Source organism: Equus asinus, chromosome 21, assembly GCF_041296235.1.
Source record: "Equus asinus isolate D_3611 breed Donkey chromosome 21, EquAss-T2T_v2, whole genome shotgun sequence".
NCBI lineage: Eukaryota > Metazoa > Chordata > Mammalia > Perissodactyla > Equidae > Equus > Equus asinus.
The window spans coordinates 78,569,856-78,591,907 of NC_091810.1; the positions used below are offsets into that span (position 1 = coordinate 78,569,856).

The window sequence follows — 22,052 nt, forward strand, 5'->3', positions numbered from 1 at the left end:
TATTCTTTGGACTGACTTCTGACTTGTGTGTGATATCGTTTTTTTTTTTCCTTTTTTTACAAGGCTGCAAGATGCTGTAAAAGATACTTAGAAATTACAATTTGTCCTCTTGTATCTTGTGGTCTTTAAAATCTGTAGCTGATACAAAGGAACTGCAGTTGGGTTTCTGGCTGCTTTCTAACTGGTTTTTGCATTGTTGAGAATGTAAGCTTGATTGTCCTAAGTAGGACTAGTAATTTTAAAATAGATGTTTCTTATATGCAGTATAATCTGTTTTGCTGTCTTAGACCTCTGGGATGTGTGGGAAATATGATGGGAGGCATGATTATATTGCTTAGTTGTGCTTTGGATGGATAATTGGTGGAAGACATTTTCTGAAATACTAAAGCGTGTAACTGCAGAGGACTTAGACTGTCTAATTGGGTCTTTAGAAGCAGCATTTGAAAGTAATATTTTTGTCTGGCGATATGGAAAATCACTTTTCTGAGGCTTTTTCCTCTTTGTCTTTAACTTGATCTAAGAAAGGCAAATCCTTTCTGCACAAGAGACAAAGAATATTAAATGCATCCATGTACTTGTTTTTTGGCAGTTGCATCTTAAATAACATCTAAAACTTGAGTTTCTGCTTTCAGAATGTTACCAGATTTGAGAGAGTATCCTAAAGTAGGTAGATTCTTCGATGTTGCCTTTGTTTCTTGAGCTCTCAGGAAAAGGAGCGTGACTAATAAAGCTGACTGGTATTGTCTGTTGAGGTGGGAGGGAGTGGTTGTGTCTCACTGGGTCGCCGTACTTTATGGCCAAATAAGAATGATTTGACTCATAGTAAACAATTATACAATTCTTAAAAATTTGTGGGGGTTTTCTGCCTCATAATAAGAGGCCATTTTTGTTAGTTTCTCATGACCATAACATTTCTTCTTTTTTCATACTTAAACATTTTTAAGAACTTGTAAATAGCCTAGACATTTTCAAGAGTAATTGAACATTTTGAATATGTAGATCACCTTCGCTTTCCTTTTTATAGTTAATATCCTCGTTTGATATGGTGTATTAACATCTTAGGGGTGTGAAACAAAAATAAATTCAAATTATGCATTAACCACTAAACATTGTGTGACTTCAAGCAAATTACTTCACCTTTCTGAGGCTCTGTTTCCTCATCTATAAGTTGGGATTGATAATACTTAGCTTACGGAGTTAAGAGGGTTATATAGAAACCCTGTATAAATTCTTTTGGGCGAGAGGAAGGATGGAGTTTAAGAGCGTGTGCTGTGGAGCTAGAGAACCTGATTTGAATGCTGGATCCCCACTTCCCTTAATTTGGCCTTGTGTGATTTATTAAAGCTTTTTGTGCTTTAATTTCTTCATCTATAAAATAAGGATATTGATAGAACCTAGCTTATGAGGTTGTTGTAAGCATTTATAACAGTATCTAGTATATAGTGAGTACTCGATAAATGTTAATTGTAAATAGCTTAGCCTAGTCTGGTGTTTGCATACTAGTATGCTACTTAGTGTTAATATTATTTATGACAGTGGAATGTTGAAAGGGGAAACAGTAGTGGCCAAAGTGCTCTGTATGTAGTTGTCATTATTAGTTAGGCAATGGGTGGAGTTAAGTATGGAATTTTCTATAGTGTTATGGCTTTAAGCCCATAGAGAAAGTTGCAGCTCTACAAAGAAGCCAGGGAGGGACAGTGTAGAAAGAGACAGCCTTGGATTTGAATCCTGACAGGTAATTTTTTTCCTCTCCTGAAAATCTGACAAGTTAATGTGCTTCTAAGCTTCCTCAGCTTCTGAGTTTTCCCATCTATAAATGAGATAATGCCCTCTTGGAGGGTTGGTTTGAGGAATAAGTGAAGCCTGATATGTGAAGTTGCCGGAACAATGGTTGACACACAGTTAGCACGTTTGAGTGATTGCTGCTGTTTCCCAGAAGCAGAGAGTCCTCCGGGAGGTATGTAGATAAGTTACATCTCTAGGTCTGTATAGGGTCAAGTTGATAGTGGCTCCCTGGAGTGGTAGCATGGAGGTTCTTGGGTAGTGTGCCATGTCTGCAATGGTTGTTGGAGGGAATCACTTCATCCATGTGGCTCCTTTCAGCAATGGTGGTAGTTTTCTTTGGCACTTCACTTTCAATTCTTCTGGACCTTTCTCCTATGACCCAGTTAAACGTTCTCAGCAAAGCTTGACCACTTTTTAGCCTTGGCCTCCAGGATGCTTCATGAAGTACTTCACTAAAAGTATTTGAAGTGTTAATCTCCTGAAATTTCGGGGACCCGTCCTAGACATCCATTTGTGGGTTAGGATTTATCCACATCCTTTGGAACTCTTCTTTGCATGTTTATCACAGATGTAAACAGATACCACTTAGGAATCTGAGATGCACAAGTAAATTACTCTTTTTGATATTTCACAGATTATTTTTGTGTTTAAAGGGATGGCTTATTAGAAAAGATATTTCTAGCCGGAGAATTTTGCAAATAGTTTCTCCTTCCCAATAATGAATTTTTTTCTTTGGAATAAATTTGGCCTTTCCCATAGAAAAACCAATATAAATTTAATGCACATGAAACTTTTTGATATAGTCTGAAATGTGTTTTTTACTAATAGATAGAATTGTAATAATTTTCAAGATTCCAGGACATGCTTAAGGTTATAGGCAGAGCCAATAGGTGTGGAATAAATTCCCCCTTCTGTTTGTGTAACATTTGAAAGTTATAGTATGTTTATTTACACTTCATTTTTTAAAATAGTTTTTATTCAAGTTCAAATTGTTAATCATCTAGGAATGTCTTAAGAAAAGATTGTCTTAAGATAGTTGGAGGAACTATAAGGAAAAAGGGATGAGAAACCACCTTAATTGTATTCCTTTAACTGGAAATAGGAAACCAGGTTATAAAAATATTTTCTATCTTTAGATGTGGGAAATGTAATTTATTTTGTTTGCAGTCAATAAAATAATATTTTTGACATATTTGTATTATATAAATAATGTATTACTTATATATAATTTTTATTTATAGTGTATTTTTATGTCATAGCATTATTTATATTTATTTTGACAATAAAATAATATTTGTCAACAAAATAATGTTCTTAATTAGTGTTTCTGGAAAAGAGTTGAAACTAAAAGAGATTATGTATGTGGCAGCATTTTATAAACTGTGGTAATTTAATCCAGAGGATGGATGCTGCACAGATTATTTGTAAGCAAAAGCCTTCTGACAATTGAATCCTAAATACTTGGTTTGTCTCAATGTTTTTCTCATTCATTTAATGTCATCAGAATTCAACTCTGTTAACTGAAGCAGTATCAATCAAAATAGTTTCTTAGGGAACACTATTGGGACTCAAAGCTGATTTTCTTTTGAGATCTTGGTTAAACACAACCTTTTTAGCAAGGTTAAGTTTTGTTTTAAAGCTAGAAGGAACACCACAGCTTAATGGTAAAGTTAGCTGGGGTGAATTTTAAATTACACCATTGTTAGATGTAACGTCTTAAAAAGCTTTTAAGAATCGGTTCAAGAGGTCCCCCCATATTTACTTTGTTAAAAGACAAATTCTTTTTATAATGATTTCAGGCATCAGTTGTGACAAGATTATCTTGATTTTCGTATGGACAATTGTTGGTAAAAGGCAGTTAAATAAACTTGGTTGGGTGAGCTCTAGGTTAATGCCTTCATTTCCTACAGGAAAGGATTTCTTGGGGGGGAAAATATGTCAGGCTAAATTAATGCATTTCCTCTGGAATTTATATGCCTGATATTTATATGCATGTGTTAACTGTGTCTTCCATCTTCAAGGCTTTCCTGTTGACAAAGATAGACCTTTTAGAATTAGAAGGAAATTACTCAGATTGTGTAGGATTGGTTTAGGCTAAGTTTATTGGATACATTTAGAAAAAATCTGAATGAAGTGTTACAAGGTACTAGGTTATAGACAGAGAAGGACAGTAGCAGCAGGGATCAAACCGTCACCTTAAAATGGCTGTAACTGGGCATCTAACTGAACTTCAGTCTTTGCTCTCTCTTCATATATTAGAACATGCATGAATTGGAATTATTTAATATGCCTGTTAATTATAATTCTTTGCTTAAGTAAGGCCTTTTGGCTTGACTTTTGATCATTTCTTAAAGGTGCTGACCTAAACTTGTGTCCCCTAAGAGGCAACACAGCAATTTAGCATGACATATTTATTTTCTTAGAAAACTCTGAGACGTTGAAGCATACTTGTAGAAATTATTTTCATTTATTTATTTACTTTCTTGAAAGGAATGACCTGATAAAGTCAGAATAGTCCAGGACCCTGACACTAAATATGTTTGCCACTCTGTACTGTTTGAAGCTTAGCCTTTGGGGGAAAACTCAGAAATGAGAACTGAAGCAGAAATATTTAGGATGTTACCCATCATACTCTTTTTGAACATTGTTTTTTAAAACTGTGAAGTATAAATTAAAACTTTCGATTAGGTTGTGAATTTTGGATACTGGATTTAAAGTTATCTTGATTGTGGTGTCTTTAAGTCAAAAAAGAGAATGCATTCCCTAAGAACCGTTAATACAATAAAGTTCTTTCTTTGCCCAAGGGAGAGATCAACTTTAAAACAGATCCTGGATTTCCTCTAATCTTAAATCAGAGCCTTTCATTTGCAGTATAAATAAGTTAGTTGTACATTCCTGTATGTTATGAAGATATATGTGCCTTTTTATGCAATTATTTCACCAGATTTGATTTGACCAGCTGTTTTAGAGTTTCCCTAGGGGAATGTTTGCTTTACCTACCTTCATTTGGGTTTATACCTTGGGATGGGCAGAAATGCTAGTTAGTGCCGGCTTTCTTTAGGAATTTTACTTCACTTGTCTGTTGAGTGTCAGATCTGCATTCCCTTGGAGCAGGCAAAATTGGTTCATGGCACAAGTGCCAGAAATAGCACGCAAGCCACTTTTTAATGGCATGCAAACTAATCTCTGCTATGTCCTTTTCTTAATGCTTGTCAGGGTGCTATTTACTGAGAGTTAACATCTGGCTGTGAAAGTGTCTGTGATCAGTTGAGAAATTTCAGTTTCCTTTCCCTCTCCAGGAAGAGAGGATGTGGTCTTTGCTGACCACTCTGAGGTCTGCCGGCGCCCTATCTTGAGGTTGGTAGTTCAGTTATGCTATCTTGGTGTACACCGTTAATTCAGTCGAGGGACCAAGAGAGATTAGTTCCTTCGGATTTCTTCTGTTAGTAGAAAAAAGGAGAGGAATTGGGCTTGAATCTATATTGAATAATGGAAATGGAGAGTAGAGATGGATAAAAGAGATATTTACTCGTGTGAAAAACTAGCAGAACTTGGGCAGTAACTGGATACAGGGAATGAAGGGGAAGGTTGTGTCAGAGATGACTACAAGCTGTTAAACCAGCATAAGTGGGTGAGTGGAGGTGCCACTGACGGTGGTTGGAGGAGTTAGCTGATATGGGGACTGGCCAAGCGGAGTATGTTGAAGATCAGACTGTTATGGCACACATGTCATAGATCATGTGTGGAGACAGGTTTGTTTTAAAATCGAACACCAGTAGGGCTACAAGACCAGGAGTCAAAGTGAGCTCTTGAGGGCAAAGACCCTCAGTTGTCGCTAATTCAACTTGAACAGAATCTGGCGTGTAGGTGTTGTCTATTGAAAACGTTGGCTTCTTCACTCTTAACTCAGTGGTTTTCAGTTGCTGGCAGTCTTGCCCTCCAGGCGACATTTGGCAATGTCTAGAGATGCTTTTGTTTGTCAGAACTAGGGGTGATGCTACTGGCATCCAGTGAGTAGAGGCCAGGGATACTGGTAAACGCGCTACAATACATAAGATGGTCCCCCGGCTCCGAGCAGTTGTCAGTGGTACTGAGACTGAGAAAGATTGTTCTGACCAAGGGCAAGGAAGTTCACTCCTCTAAGCCTTGGTTTCCTCGCTTGTGAAGGGATGATGGTGACTCTCCCTCAGGCTTGTTAGGATTAGGTAGGTCAAGATGTGTAATGTAAGTGCTAACGTGAAAGAGCTGTTTGGGAAATGCTAATTTGCCTTACCTTGGTTGATGAATAGATATGGGGAATTTGTTTTTGTCATTGGTCTCTTGAACAACTTCTAATTTCAAGGCTTCATGTATTTTTTCTGAGAGATGAGTGGGATGGCCAGGAAACCTATATAATCTTAGTGCTTGTCTCATGATTTCATCAGATTATGATTTTGACTCTACTTTGGTTTGGATTTTGAGTATTTTGTGATTTGTAACTTAGCAGTAAGCAAAATGTGGACATCTAGATTAAAAGTTTTCCTACTAATCAGTGAGGTTAAACTCATAATTTTACTTGTTTTCAGAACTTTTACTGTATGAAAGCAATTTCATTGTTCTTTGAAATTAAGACCGAAGGAGTCTGTTTCTTTTAGAAAATGCCAGACTTCCTGTGTCTGTAATGCCCTTTCTCTTTTTATCCATTCACAAAATTTCAAGTAGACCCCTCTGACATCGGCACTTTTCCTGAGATTTACTTATTAGGGTCTTCATTAGGTGCTTTCTTTTGCTTGTCAAGAACCTTTTTACTGTCTTTTGTAAAGTATTGATGTTTCCACCAGCTCTTTCATTCATGTTAGAGACAGGACACATGTATTTTCAATTCTAATACAAGGGACCATTTCTTTGGAAATGCATTTTAGTCATAGCCTCACTGTGTTTAATGTCTACTTACGTTACATAGTTGTTTGGCATTCTCAATTTTAAGGAGTCCTTTGCTGCTCTCTCTTTCCTTTTAGGAAAAAGATGGGTTCAGTTTTCCTATACTTTAATTCCCCATCTGTAACATGGATTAATAGGTTAAAGGTGCTTGAGTTTAGTGAACTATTTATTGGACCCTTGCTAATGTTTCTTTTATTAACAGCAGGTGGAATTTAGAAATAACAGTCTGTTTTTCATATTAAACTAAAATTATTTAAACATACTACTCATTAAAATAGTTGGTTAGAAAAATTAAATAACTTTTGAGGAAAACCATTTAAAATGGGAAAAATGGGGCCAGCCTGGTGGCATAGTGGTTAAGTTTATGTGCTTTGCTTCGGTGGCCCAGGGTTCTTGAGTTTGGATCCTGGGCATGGACCTATACACCACTCACCAAAGCTGTGCTGTGGTGGCATTCCACATACTTAATAGAGGAAGATTGGCACAGATGGTCACTCAGGGCCAATCTTCCTCACCAAAAAAACCCCCAAAACAACAAAAAAATATGTAGATGATATGATACCTGCTTCCCTCATCCTTGTATCAAATTTCTCTCAGGACTTGAAATAATTTATGCAAACTGATATATCAGTAAATGAAATATTATGCCCACCTTTTAACTCACTGACCAAAAAAATGCCACATTCTTTCCAGGTGGTTTTTTTTTTAAACTTAATTTTTGTTGAGTTAATGATAGGTTACAATCTTGTGAAATTTCAGTTGTACATTATTGTTTGTCAGTCGTGTTGTAGGTGCACCCCTTCACCCTTTGTGCCCACCCCCCACCCTGCCTTTCCCCTGGTAGCTACTAATCTGTTCTCTTTGTCTACATTTTTAAATTCCTCATATGAGTGGAATCATACAGAGATTGCCCTTCTCTATCTGGCTTATTTCACTTAACATAATTCCCTCGTCCATCCATGTTGTTGCAAATGGCACGATTTTGTTCTTTTTTTACAGCTGAGTAGTATTCCATTGTATATATATATACCACATCTTTTTTATCCATTCATCTGTTGATGGGTACTTAGGTTGCTTCTGTGTCTTGGCTATTGTAAATAATGCTGCAGTGAACATTGAGGTGCATGGGACTTTTGGAATTGCTGACTTCAAGCTCTGGATAGATACCCAGTAGTGGGATAGCTGGATTGTATGGTAGTTCTATTTTTAATTTTTTGAGAAATCTCCATACTGTTTTCCATAGTGGCTGCACCAGTTTGCATTCCCACCAGCAGTGTATGAGGGTTCCTTTTTCTCCACAACCTCTCCAACATTTGTTGCTATTTATTTTAGTTATTTTTGTCATTCTGATGGGTGTAAGGTGACATCTTAGTGTAGTTTTGATTTGCATTTCCCTGATGATCAGTGCTGATGAACATCTTTTCATGTGCCTATTGGCCATCTGTATATCTTCTTTGGAGAAATGTCCATTCATATCCTCTGCCCATTTTTTGATCGGGTTGTTTTATTTTTTGTTATTGAGTTGTGTTAGTTCTTTATATATTATGGATATTAAGCCTTTGTTGGATGTATGACTTGCAAATATTTTTTCCCAGTTGGTTGTTTTTTTGTTTCAATCCTGTTTTCCTTTGCCTTGAAGAAGCTCTTTAGTCTGATGAAGCCCCATTTGTTTATTCTTTTCTATTGTTTCCCTTGTCTGAGAAGACGTGGTGTCCGAAAAGATCCTTTTAATACTGATGTCAAAGAGTGTACTGCCTACATTTTCTTCTAGAAGCCTTGTGGTTTCACATCTCAGCTTTAGGTCTTTGATCCATTTTGAGTTTATTTTGGTGAATGGTGAAAAAGAATGGTCAATTTTCATTCTTTTCCATGTGGCTTTCCAGGTTTCCCAGCACCATTTGTTGAGGAGACTTTCTTTTCTCCATTGTATGCCCTCAGCTCCTTTGTCGAAGATTAGTTGTCCATAGATGTGTGGTTTTATTTCTGGGCTTTCAATTCTGTTCCCTTGATCTGTGCACCTGTTTTTGTACCAGTACCATGCTGTTTTGATTACTGTAGCTTTGTAGTATGTTTTGAAGTCAGGGATTGTGATGCCTCCAGCTTTGTTCTTTTTTCTCAGGATTGCTTTAGCAATTCGGAGTCTTTTGTTGCCCCATATGAATTTTAGGATTGTCTGCTCTGTTTCTGTAAAGAATGTCATTGGGATTCTGATTGGGATGGCATTGAATCTGTAAATTGCTTTAGGTAGAATGGACATTTTAACTATGTTTATTCTTCCAATCCATGTACGTGGAATGTCTTTTCATCTCTTTGTGTGTCATCCATTTCTTTCAGAAAAGCCTTATAATTTTTGTTGTATAGGTCTTTCCCTTCCTTAGTTAAATTCACCCCGAGGTATTTTATTCTTTTTGTTGTGATTGTGAATGGTATTCTGTTCTTGAGTTCTTTTTCTGTTAGCTCGTTATTATAGAATTGCTACTGATTTATGTAAATTGATTTTATACCCTGCAACTTTGCTGTAGTTGTTGATTACTTCTAAAAGTTTCAGGTGGTGTTGTCTAATTGTTGTTTAGTTTAACTTCCAATTATGGAACAAAGATTTGCTTTACTTTCAGAGGTTTAGAAAAACCTCTAAAATCTTTTAAAAAGACTTAAAAAGGTTTTAAAAACAAACCTCTGAACCTTTTAAAATCTTTTTCTCTAAAATCTTTTAAACTTTTTAATCAAAAAATTTTAGACTTACATCAAAAGTGCAAAATTATTATAAAGAGTTCCCGTATACCCTTCCCCCACTTTCCTCTAATGTTAACACCTTATATAACAATAGTATAATGATCAGAACCAAGAAATTCACATTTATAAACTATTCTTTTACTGGTCCAGAATCCAATTCAGGATTCTATCTTGCATTTAGTTACCACATCTTCTTAGTCTCTTCCCATCTGTTAAGTTCCCCAGTCTTTTTTTCATCTTTCATGATCTTGACACTTTTTGAACAGTACTGGTCAGTCATTCTTTTTTAGAATGTCCCTCAATTGGATTTGTCTGATGTTTACTCATGATTAGTCTGTCTTATGACTGGTCATATTAACTGTGATCATGGATTAGGGAGGTGTCTACCAGGTTTCTGTGCTTATAAAGTTACTGGCTTATCCTTTGTAATTAATAATAAATGTAGTTTTTCCTTTGTAATGTAATGATTTCTTTGTAATTAATACTTTCCTCTTGTGGGGAAGTATTTTGAAACTGCAAACATCCTGCATCTCATCATACTTTTCATGGGTCAACTTTTGTATCTGTCAGTGGTTGTTGCTGGCAGCAGTCACTACTGTGATATTTGCTTAATGATGATTTTCTGTTTCCCTCATTCCTTCTATGCTCATTAATTGGAATTCTACTGCTAAGGAAGAACTGTCTCTTTTCTTCCATTTATTAATTGTCCGATTATTTATATGGATTTGTGGATATTTATTTTACTTATGGTTAAAATCTAATACTTTTAAAATTTTTTATTATTTTTTCTTTTTTAATTTTTTTTTAAGGATTGGCACCTGCACTAACATCTGTTGCCAATCTTCTTGTTTTTTTTCTTCTTCTCCCCAAAGCCCCCCAGTACATAATTCTATATTCTAGTTGTAGGTGCTTCTTGCTTTGCTTTGTGGGACACTGCCTCAGCATGGCCTGACGAAGGGTACTAGGTCTGCACCCAGGATCCGAACCCATGAAACCCTGGGCCGCCAAAGCAGAGCACGTGGACTTCACGACTTGGTCACAGGGCTGGCCACTAAAATCTAATACTTTGTTACTCAGATTGTTCTAGGTTTGGCATTGAGAGCACTTTCAAATTTACTCCTGTGTCCTTTCTACAATGCCCCCATCCTTTTGTGAGTACTAATATACTTTCTGGTACCACAAGATGCTTCAGGTGCATCTCATATTTTTCCTGTGCACCAGCTATGTAATCAACCAATTCTCCAGAGAATGGTATCTAGAAGCCAAGATCTGAATGCCAGGTGTGCTCAGTACTATTGGGGTGTCAGTATTTCTAGCTCCTTTCAGTAGATAGATCTAGCAAATTTATGTATAGAATATACATACACATATATTTTTATTTCCTTATCCATCCATCTATATAAATATAAATTAAAAATCATGAATTCGTACTTATACTGCCAGTTCCAATCCCATACCTCAGGGTTCATTCTAGTCTTTTTCTTTTTTTCCTAGCCTTTTCCCTTTCCTTGTTACTTCCTTCTCCAAAGGTGAGAAACCTGGTTCTCATCCACAATATCTTTACTTATTTTTCAATCCTAGTACACACACACAAAAGTAGTTTGAGTTGCTATCCTAGTCCTCTGTGAGAAACCCATTTTTAAACTAGAGTATAATATTTATCTTTAGCTTTATAGTACATAGTCAAAATCTATTTTCCAAGGTTAGGTTAGTTCTTTTCTTCTCTACGTACTTCTGGCCTGTTCTCTTATTCATTTGTATTAAGGTTAGGTTCATTTATTTACTGTTTGTATTCTATTTTATGTTTTTCTCACATCCTGTTTGATTTTAATATCTTAAATCTTTTTTTTTGGGTGAGGAAGATTAGCCCTGAGCTACCATCTGTTGTCAGTCTTCCTCGTTTTGCTTGAGGAAGATTGTTGCTGAGCTAACATGCCAGCCTTCTTCTATTTTGTATGTGGGATGCTACCACAGCATGGCTTGATGAGCGGTGTGTAGGTCTGCGCCTAGTGTCCGGGCCTGGGAACCCTGGGCTGCTGAAGCAGAGCACAGTGAACTTAACCACTACGCCACCGGGCTGGGCCCTGTCTTAAATCCTTTGAAGTAAATGGTGACCATGTCCCTTCTACATTTATCTGTAATGAAGATCTCTTCTTAAAAGAAGTGGATTTGCTTAAAGTTAGGTATAGCTGTAATTGCTTTGGCTGATAGCAGTTCACTCAAAGGAGCTATGCTATGATGATCATTCTCTTGGGCTTGCTCTCTTGGTTGCTTAGTTACAGGTCTTGTTTCTACATCTTCTACACTTGGGAATTTATTCCATCTGTGGTCCCATAACTATAAATACTTGAAATCAATCCCCCAACTAAATTTTCTTTGTTCTGGATGCATAGTTTTAGACCCAAAGTCACCTACAGAGTGAGTACTAGTTCTCTTATTACTGGAGTAAATCATGAGTTAATTTATTCTACAGATTCTGTCATTTACTGTTTTTTTGAAATATAATTCACATACCACGCAATTTGCCACCTTAAAGTGCGCAGTTGGTGGTATTTAGTATATTCACAAGGTTGTGCATTGATCTAATTCCAGAACATTTCCATCAGCCCTATAAGAAACTCCTGATCCATTCACATTCACTTCCTGTTTTCTCCTTTCCCCAGCCCTTGTCAACTGTTAATCCACTCTTTGTCTCTGTGGATTTACTTCTTCTGAATAGTTTATGTAAATGAAGTCATACAATATGTGACCTTTTGTGTTTGACTTCTTTCACTTTAGCATGTTTTCACCATTCAGCCATGTTATAACATGTATCATTTCATTCTTTTTTTGGTTGAATAATAGTCCATTGTATGGATATACCACATTTTGTTTATCCATTCATCAGTTGATAGACATTTGAATTGTTTCTACCCTTTGGCTATTATGAATAATACTACTGTGAACATTTATGTACAGGTTTTTGTGTGAATATATATTTTTGGTTCTTTTGGGTATATACTTAGGAGTGGAAGTGCTGGGTTATATGGTAATTCTGTGTTTGATTTATTATGGAACCTCCACAGGTTGCACAATTTTTCATTCCCACCAGCAATGTGTGAGGGTTCCAGTTAATTTCTCCACATCCTCTCCAACGCTTATTCTGTTTCTTTTTTTTTTTTAATTGCTGTCCTGGGGGTATGAAATGATATCATATGGTTTTGGTGTGGATTTCCCTAATGACTAATGATATCAAGTATTTTTTATTTGCTTATTGACTATTTGCATATCTTTGGAGAAATGTTTATTCAAATCCTTTACCCCTTTTGTAATTTTGTTATTTGCTTTTTTATTGTTGAGTTCTAAGATTCTTTATATTCTGGATACTGGATAGGAATGTGTCCTATACCTCTACTTGCACAAGCATACAAAGAGATTTGTGCAAGGGTTTTTACTGCAGCATTTATAAGACCTTTATCAGACATGATTTGCAAATATTTCTCCCATTCTGTAGGTTATCTTTTCACATTCACGATGGTGTCTTTTGTAGCACAAACTTTTAAAATTTTGCTGAAGTCCAGTTTATTTATTCTTTCTTTTGTTTTTTGTGCTTTAGATGTTACATTTAAGAAACCATTACCTGATTCAATGTGACAAGGATCTATGTTTTCTTCTAAGAATTTTATAGTTTAGCTTTCACATTTTATCCATTTTGAGTTAATTTTTGTATGTGGTGTGAGGTGAGGGTCCAACTTCATTCTTCTGCATGGAATATCCAGTTATCCCAACACCATTTGTTGAAGACTATTCCTTCTCCATTTATTTGTCTTGGTACCCTTATTAAAAGTCAATTGACCATAGATATGTAGGTTTATTTCTAGACTCTCAGTTCTGTTGCATTAATCTATATGTCTGTCCTGATGCTAGTACCACATTGTTTGGATTACTGTAACTTTTGTACTAAGTTTTGAAACTGGGGAGTATGAGTCCAGCAACTTTGTTTTATTTTCAAGATTGTTTTGTCTATTCTGAGTCCCTTTCATTTCCATATGAATTTTAGAATTAGCTTGTCCATTTCTGTAAAAAAAGGCAGTTGGAATTTTCATAGACATTGCATTGAATTGTCCTTTATTTTCAGGATGTTATATTCTTTCATAGGTACAAACATAAGAAGATCTTTTTGAGCATTTGGGTGTCATTTTGTTATAGGTAACTGTACAAAATGGCTTTAAAAGTTTGACTTAGTCATATTTTGTTCCTCTTTGTCCTCCTCCCCAGAGAATAACTTAGTGGAGGAAAAGATGTGTTATTCAATAAATGGTATAGGGACAGTTAGCTCACTTTTAGGAAATAAGCGTAAGGCTGGAATGAGGAAGGCTTTTTAAAAAACTAAGCATGAGATGAAACCCCAAAACCATAATGGAAACAATTGAAATGCTTAATCATATAAAATTTTAGAAGGGAATAGAAAAAAAGTCAGTAGACAAACTGCAAACCAGTGATAAAAACATTTGAAACAAATGACAAAAGGCTACTTTCCTACAGAAGGCTCTTTAAATCTATGAGAAATAGCCAATAACTTGGAAAACGGCTAAAGGACATATACAAGTGTTTCACAGAAAAGGTTGTAAATGACCAAAAGATATGTGAAAAGGCGCTCTACCTCAGTAATGAAGCGATGTGAATTAAAATAACTATTTTCCACTCATCAAACAGGCAAAGATTTAAAAAATGTGGTGATGCGTAGTCATGGTTAGATTATAGGGAAAATAGAAGCTTCTGACTGTTGTTGGGAGCTCATTTGACACAATCCTTTTGGAGAGCAATTTAACAATAGCTGTGAGAATAAAAAATACAAACACCCAACAGTTCCACATACAGGAATGTATCTTGTACCTGTACTTGTGCAAGCATACAAAGAGATTTGTACAAGGATGTTCACTACAGCAGCATTTCTAATAGCAAAAGACAGGAATAACCCAAATGTCTGTCATCAAGAGGACTAAACTGGGTTACTACTATATAATGAAATGCTCTGTGAGCCATAAAAAAAATGAGGCAGATCAGTATGTTTGGTGAAATAGAAAGAAGTACAAGATATATTGAGTAAAAAAAGCAAGTGGTAGTTATGTGGTTCTATTTGTAATTTAAAAAACAAAAAACAGGGCCAGCTCCGTGGCGTAGTGGTTAAGTTTAGCATCCTCTGCTTTGGTGGCCCAAATTCGCAGCTTCAGATCCTGTGCGCAACATACACCACTTGTCAGCTGTGGTGTGGCAGCGTCCCACATACAAAATAGAGGAAGATTGGCACAGATGTTAACTCAGGGCTAATCTTCCTCAAGTGAAAAAAAAAAGGAAGATTAGCAACAGATGTTAGCTCAGAGCAAATCTTCCTCAGCAACAACAATAAAAAAACCAAAAAACAAAATCCTTGTAATGTACCTGCATAGAAAATGGCTGGCAGTATACACAGAAACAGTTAACAGAGGTCACTTCTGGGCAGTAGCACTGGAGAGATGGGCTTATTACATTAAACCCTCTCTTATTACTTGATGCTCTAAAGACAATGAGCAGGTTTTTATTTTAAAAAATCATTAAAAATGACTTAGTATAATTAAAAAATTATACTACTCTTTAGGAATAAGAGGTTTGTATTTTCTTTCGAGTTCATTATTTTGTGTGTTATCCCTGTTGATCTCCAGAGGTAAATGCATTTTTTTGTGATTTGTATTGCTCTACTGAAAATGGATTAGATTTAGCTTTTGGATACAAATGTTTAGTAACATTTAGAACCTTCTGTTTTATTCCCAAGTATTGGGAAAAAAATATGATTTATGATTGTGATTGTGAACATGATTTGTGATTAGGCTAGTTTTTAATTTCTTGAATGAGGAATATTTAAGTGCTAGTCTACATCAGAGCCTGATTGTGCTGCTGTTCTTTGGGTCCATGTTCTCGAACTTACAGTTCAGTGTGGAAGGTAACTATTTCACAGTTATGTTCCTTAACAGAAGTTACTAATTCATTCTCACAAACCTTATTACCACCAGCAATAAGGAGGCGGTGATGCCTCCCTGCACTTTGCCGAACCATTCCTAGAATCTTCACGTTGAAGGAACCAACTTCTCACTGCATATGAAAATCACCAGCATTCTCTCCTAGAAAGTTTTTGGTGATTGCAAACTCTGTACTTTTGTCTGTCGATGCTAGTTCTGTCCTTAATCTTGGTAGAATGTCATGTTTCATATAGCAGTCCTTAAAATAATTGAAGATGCCTCTCATATCCTTTGTTTAGAAACTTTTATTGAGATCCAAATAATGGTCATGCATTGCCCTTCATAATTCTCTTCTGTAGGCCAAATATTGCTAACTTATTCCATCAGCCTTCTTAAGACATCATTTCCAAAATGTCACCGTAATATGCCACACTTTGAAACAGGCCCTGATGATGCCCTAAACTGAATATAGAATCCTCAAGGTGTGGTTGGATCATACAGTACTCTAGGGCCGTTACTCTCTTGGTCTAAAAGCTGTACTCATAATGCAGTTTAAGATGATGTTTACCTTTTTTGCAGTAGGGTTACACTGAGAATTTCACAGCTCTTTAAAAGGTCAACTTACACATGTGTTTATCTGAACTGTTACTCTAGAGCCTTAGTATCCGGTACCTTAGTTGTTGGTTTTTGAGTTTTTGTTTTTACGTTTATCTCTGGTAAGTATATGTGCTTTTGTAAATGTGAAAGTGGTAGTATATTGCCTCTATTTGTTGATTCAGCTGATAAGCTCATTTGAATTATGAGGCAAGATGGCTGCCCCTCTTCACCTTTGAGGTGTCGTCTTGGATAAGCATGCTATTTAGATATTTGTCTGAGTTGTTGATAAAATATTAAACAGGAGAGAGCCTAGTGGTGCACCTAATGGTACTGAGTTATTAATACTGTTGCCTCAGCTAGCCAGAAATCTACCCAGTTTATCTTATGTATTTTCATTTTAGTCATGTGACAGAATTTATAAAATGTTTTGCTGGCATCAGAAGACTGTACAGTCTTAGTATTCTAACTTTGTGAGAATTTTTTAGACAGACAGTTGTTTTTTGTTTTTTAAAGATTTTATTTTTCCTTTTTCTCCCCAAGCACCCTGGTACATAGTTGTCTATTTTTAGTTATGGGTCCTTCTAGTTGTGGCATGTGGGATGCCTCCTCAACATGGCCTGATGAGCGGTGCCATGTCCGCGCCCAGGACTCGAACCAGCGAAAGCCTGGGCCACTGAAGCGGAGCACGCGAACTTAACCTCTCAGCCATGGGGTCAGCCCCTAGACAGACATTAGTTTTAAGTGGTCATTGTTTTCCCCTTTTCACAATTTTCAAAAACCATCTGCTGTATCTAGTATTTGTTTGGATGTATGTGTAGAGGGAAGAGGGTGAGAAACTTCTTTGCATCAAGGTTACTTTTGGTTAAAAAGAAGCTTTGTTCTTATGTATTTTTTTTAAACAGTTTTAGTGAGTTATAAATTCAGATACCATCTAGTTCACCTGTTTAAAGTATAGAATTCAGTGATTTATGATGTATTGCATTATTAATTTTTAAAACATTTAAAAATATTTAACAAAATTTGCTATTTTAAACATTTTTAAGTGTACAGTTCACTGTCATTAAGTACATTCACAGTGTTCTGCAATCATCACCATTATTTCCAAAATATTTTCATTACCTCAAACTGAAACTTAGTACCCATTAAACACTAACTCTCCATTCCTCCATCTTTCCAGCCTCTGGTAACCTCTAATCTGCTTTCTGTTTCTGTGAATTTGCCTATTCTAGGTACTTCATGTAAGCGCAATCATACAATATACATGTGACTGGCTATTTCACTTAGCATAATGTCCTCAAAGTTCATCCATACTGTAGCATACTTCAGAATTTCCTTTCTTCTTACAGCTAACTGGTAAGAAGGGGCTTCTGTTATTTTGCCGTTTATTTTCTATATTCAGTATAGCTTTTTGTCCCTTATTTTATGCGTTACTGCCTTCTTTTGTGTTCAGTTGATTTTTTTGTAGTGAATTTTTTATTTAAAGATTGGCACCTGAGCTAACATCTGCTGCCATTTTTCCTTTTTTTTTTTCTTCTTCTTCTCCTCAAAGCCTCCCAGTACATAGTTCTATATTCTAGTTGTAGCTCCTTCTGGTTGTGCTGCGTGGGACACTGCCTCAGCATGGCTTGATGAGCAGTGCCATGTCCACACCCCAGGATCTGAACCAGTGAAACCCTGGGCCACTGAAGTGGAACATGCGAACTTAACCACTTGGTCACGGGGCTGTAGTGAGATGTTTAAGTTCCTATTTCATTGCCTTTCGTGTATATTCTGTTGCTATTTTCTTTGTGGTTATCATGAGGATTGCATTTAACATCCTAGTTATAAAACTCCAATTTGGATTTAGACTAGTTTAACTTCAATAACAGACACAAATTCTGCTCCTTTACATCTCTACCCTCATATCTTTCAGTTTCTGATGTCCCAAAATTACATTTTTATACATTGTGTGTCCAAAAACATAATTCAAAAAAACACATTAGTCTCTTAAATCATGTAGGAAAGAAAATGTGGAGTTACAAACCAAAGTTACAATACTAGCTTTTAGACTGATAATTGCTTTTTAAAAAAATTGGTTTAGTCTCTTAAATTATGTAGAAAATAAAAAATGGAATTACAGACCAAAGTTACAATAGTGCTAGTTTTTATAGTTGCCTATGTATTTACCTTAACTGAGATCTTTGTTTCTTCATAAGACTTCAGCTACTGTTTAGTGTCATTTTATGTCAATCTGCAGAATTCTCTTAAGCATTTCTCACAGGGCAGGTGTGGTGGTAATGAACTTCCTCAACTTCTGTTTATCTGAGAGTATCTTAATTTCTTCCTCACTTTTGAAGGACAGTTTTGCCAAATGTAGGATTCTTGGTTAATTTTTTTCTTTTAGCACTTTAAATATATTGGCCCACTGACTTCTGGCCTCTAAAGTTTCTGATGAGAAATCTCCTGATTACCTTATTGATGAACTCTTGTATGTGATGGATTGCTTCTCTCTTGCTGCTTTCAAGAATCTCTCTTTGGCTCTTGATTAAAATGTGCCTTGGTGTAGGTCTCTTTGAGTTCATCCTACTTGGAATTCATTGAGCTTCTTGGATATTTATCTTAATGTGTTTCATCAAATTTGGAAAGTTTTTGGCCATTATTTCTTCAGATATTCTCTGTGCCCCTTTCTCTCTTCTCCTTCTGGGACTCCCATAATACATATGTTGGTCTTCTTGATGGTGTCTCACAGGTCGCTTATGCTCTGTTCACTTTTCTTCCATCTTTTTCTTTCTCAGATTCTACAGTCCCGTTGTCATATCTTCAAGTTTGCGGCTCACATCAGCTTTTGAATCCCCTAATGAATTTTTAATTTCAGTTATTATACTTTTCAGTTCCAGAATTTCTTTTTGGTTTCTTTTTTAGGTTCTGTATCTTATCAATATGTCCATTTTGTTCATACATTGCTTTCTTGACTTTCTCCACATCTTCCTTTAGTTCTTTGAGCATCTTTAAAATCGTTGTTTTAAGTCTGTCTAGTAGATCTACCATCAGGTCTTTTTTAAGGACAGTTTCCGTTGGTTTATTTTTTTTCCTTTAATGAGCCATATGTTCCTATTTCTTTATATGCTTTGTGATTTTTTTGTTGAAAACTGGACATTTGAAATATAGTAATGTAGTAATTCTGGAAATCAGATTCTTCCTCTTCCTCAGGGTTTGCTGGTATTTTTTTTTTAACTGTTATAGGCTATTTCTGTGCTGAAGATCAGCGTGAGATGTAAAATTAAGATCTCAGATCTTTTCTGAGCCCATGCGTTTTCCAGGGCATGTGCAGTGAGTTTGTAATTCCCCCCTAGATGTGGTCATTTTTTCTTTTTTTTTGAGGATGCTTAGCTCTGAGCTAACATCTGCCACCAATCCTCTTCTTTTTTTTGCTGAGCAACACTGGCCCTGAGCCAACATCTGTGCCCAACTTCCTCTACTTTATATGTGGAAGTCCTGCCACAGCATGGCTTGACAAGTGGTGCGTAGGTCTGCACCCAGGATCCAAACCGGTGAACCCCGGTCCACTTAAGCATAATGTGCAAACTTAACTGCTGTGCCACCAGGCTGGGCCCCCATGTGGTCACCTTTAAATATCCAATCTTTAATGTCTGGCTCTCAAAAGGGGAAAAGAGAAAAATGAATAGAGGGAAAATGGTTGTTGGCCCTTTAATTCCCCTGGAAGTTACTTCAGCTGGAGAGGGGAGGGGTTTGCAACAGTGTGGGGAGGTGCAACAACAATGGCTACCTGCCTGTTGTATGCATCTCTGTGATGAGAAGCTGCAATCAGTGATCATAGCAGAGATCACACATATTTGGAGGACAGGGTGCTTTTTGCCCACCTTGGTTCTCATAAGCTGTGTGTAAGCTGATCCAGGAATGTGTGCACAGCTGTCTGCTGTGAGGGGGTCACATGAGTTGTCAGGAGAGGGATGTGTATATGTGTGTGTGTGTAAGGGTGTGGGATGGGTAGCTGCTGTTGTGCTAAGAGCTGAATTTGACTAAAATTAATTGCAATTCACTGTCTGAGCCTTCTCCTGGAAGTTGCAAGCCTTCCATAGGCTCCAGAGATCCAACATAGTTACATCAGAGATTCTGCCAGTGCAGTTGTTTTCTAGGGAGACAGATTCCTGATGTTTCCTACGCCATCATTTTCCCAGAATACCTGCTCTTAGATTTTTATTTCTTTTCTTTTTTGTTTTTTTGCAGGGAAAGATTTGCCCTGAGCTAACATCTGTTGCCAATCTTTCTCTCCTTTTTTTTGCTCCACAAAATCCCAGTGCATGGTTGTATATCCTAGTTGTAAGTCCCCTTCTAGGTTTTCTATGTGAGCTACCACCACAGCATGGCAACTGACAGACGGGTGGTGTGGTTCCATGACTGGGAAATGGACCTGGGCCACTACAGCAATGAGAATGTTGAACTTTAACCACTAGGCCATCAGGGCTGGCTCTGTTCTTTGATTTTTAAATCATCTCATCATAGTAAAATTAGTCTCCTAAACTTGATTTACTTTGAAATTTGTGGATTATGTGATTAACTTACAGTGTAACTGTTGAGAAAGAGGGATTTAGAGTTAGACATTGATTCAGTTCCTGGCTGTATTACTTAACTAATTTGTTTTTTTAACCTTGGGCAAATTACTTAACTTTTTCAACCTTCAATTTCCTCATCTATAAAATAGGAAAGATGATAATGCCCTTTCACAGAGTTTTCAGAGGATTGAATGAAGTAATAGAAGTAAAGCACTCAAGCGTCACCGCTGTCACTTAACAGGTGAAAAGTGTGAATCTCCTCCTCTTCCTCTTACTACTACTAGTCCTTTTCCTGTTACACCTTCCCCAACTACCTTTATGTTATGTGATAACAGAAACTACTCTTATGCTGAATCAGGAGTTCTAGGCTTTTTGTTTTAAAACTCAAAGCTTCAAAGTAAAAACATATTTCTTGCAGATCCTTTAAGGACAAAGAACCCATCTTTTTAAATGAAAGTGGCCTCTGAAAGTTTCATAGTTAGCAACTTTCGGTCTTTACAGTTTAGGGCTAAAGTTATATGGTTTCCAACTAAAAATTTATTCAAATTACTGATTCGTGCCACATTACTTTTGGCCACTTGGGCTTGGTAGTATCATTTTTTGGTGTCTGATTGTACTGTAAGAAAAGGATTGGAGATTGAAGCAAGAAATTAAAAATGTGCATGTGAGTTACTGATGAAGTGATATAAATTACATGCTATGCAAGTAGATGCTGAGGAATGAGTAACTTGCTTGACTAGGAGACTTTTGATTGTCCTTTTACCATTCACCTCTCTTCTCCAGGGCTTGTTTTTAGCATGGGAACATGTATTTCAATAGGAGGAAGCCCACTTATTCATAAACAAGCATAAGAACCATTCAGGTATTCTGCAGTTATTTGTAATGCAGAGCAAATGGAGCATTAGCATTTAAGTGAAAGCCATTGGATCACTGAATCTTCCTCTGACTCATTAGTTACTTTGGATGACAGAAGGTCCCTGGTCGCTCCCCCCCTCCCCCTCCATAGATCAGGAAAGAAAAGGTTTAAGTATGAACTTGTTGGGGTTAATTACTTATTTATTTACTTTATTTTTTTTAATTTTAAAAGATTTTTTTATAAAGATTGGCACCTGAGCTAACATCTGTTGCCAGTCTTTTTTTTTTTTTCCCTTTTTTCTTCTCCTCAAGATCCCCAGTACATAGTTGTATATTCTAGTTGTGAGTGCCTCTGGTTGTGCTATGTGGGACGCCACCTCAGCGTGGCCTGATGAGTGGTGCCACGTCCGTGCCTGGGATCCAAACCGGCGAAACCCCAGGCTGCCGTAGTGGAGCGCGCAAACTTAACCACTCGGCCATGGGGCCGGCCCCTAATTACTTCTTAATTATTGGAATGTGCAGTTTTTGTTTAGGGACATAGTATTAGTTGAAATGGTTAAGGAAGAAGTCTGTTCACTTACCCATTTATCCTTTTAACAGTTTTGAGAACCAGATGTGTGCCAGGCATAGCCAA

The 22,052-nt window shown here is 36.6% G+C and overlaps 1 protein-coding gene across 9 annotated transcripts in view; it reads left to right on the forward strand.

The window, feature by feature from the left end:
• ATP2C1 (ATPase secretory pathway Ca2+ transporting 1) overlaps positions 1–22,052 on the forward strand; it is a 146,900-nt gene that overhangs the window by 23,689 nt on the left and 101,159 nt on the right. Inside the window, exon 1 of one of the 9 annotated variants that reach the window (XM_070493158.1) lies at positions 5,000–5,142. The exons of 7 other annotated variants lie outside the window; for them this stretch is intronic. The gene's annotated coding sequence lies outside the window, so the exon portion shown is untranslated. Of the gene's footprint in view, positions 1–4,999; positions 5,143–22,052 lie in introns of those variants that run through there. One more of the 9 variants, XM_070493157.1, reaches the window with a different exon arrangement.